This window comes from Octodon degus, unplaced genomic scaffold (assembly GCF_000260255.1).
Source record: "Octodon degus isolate 3935 unplaced genomic scaffold, OctDeg1.0 scaffold00357, whole genome shotgun sequence".
Taxonomy (NCBI): Eukaryota; Metazoa; Chordata; class Mammalia; order Rodentia; family Octodontidae; genus Octodon; species Octodon degus.
In genome coordinates this window covers 929,941-930,579 of record NW_004524933.1, presented here as the reverse complement: position 1 = coordinate 930,579, position 639 = coordinate 929,941, and positions in this window count along the sequence as shown.

Genomic DNA, 639 nt, shown 5'->3' with positions numbered 1-639 from the left:
GGCACAGGGCTCTCTCTGTCGCCCCCTATAGCACAGTCTTGCTGCTGCAGTCACCCGGTGAGCATCACAGCTGAGTGAACTAAAAGTTCATTCTGGGCTCAGTGAGAATCCTGGCAAAAGATCTTTGATCAGCAACCTCTGTGGGAGGTGAATGAATTTAAAAAGTATGGCATGTATATAGGCATACAGAGTAAGATGCTGGTCAGCAGTAAGAAAGCATGGAATCCTTGCATATTTGTGCCAACATAAATCAGCCCAGAGGACAGTATGTTAAGTGAAAGAGACCAAGCACAGAGAGACAAGTACCTTGCATTCCAGCTCACGCGTGAAGCCAAACAGTGGGTTTCCTAGAAGTGGGAAGGGGATCCTGGTCACTGCAGGCTAGGAAGAGAACACAGGGACTGCAGAGTGGGAACCAAAGTTCCAGCGATTTGAGGGGGTGGGGGATGAGTTCTAATGTTCTGCTTGGTGACTTCTATTCATAAAGCAAGGTGATTTTTGTTAATAAATTATTGTATTTTCACAATGTCTCTAAGGAAAGCAAATATTTAATGTAGCAGCAATATAGCTGAGGAGATAGCTCAGCAGTGCAACACCACCTGGTAAGCACAAGGTCCCCAGCACCAGAAGAAGAAGAAG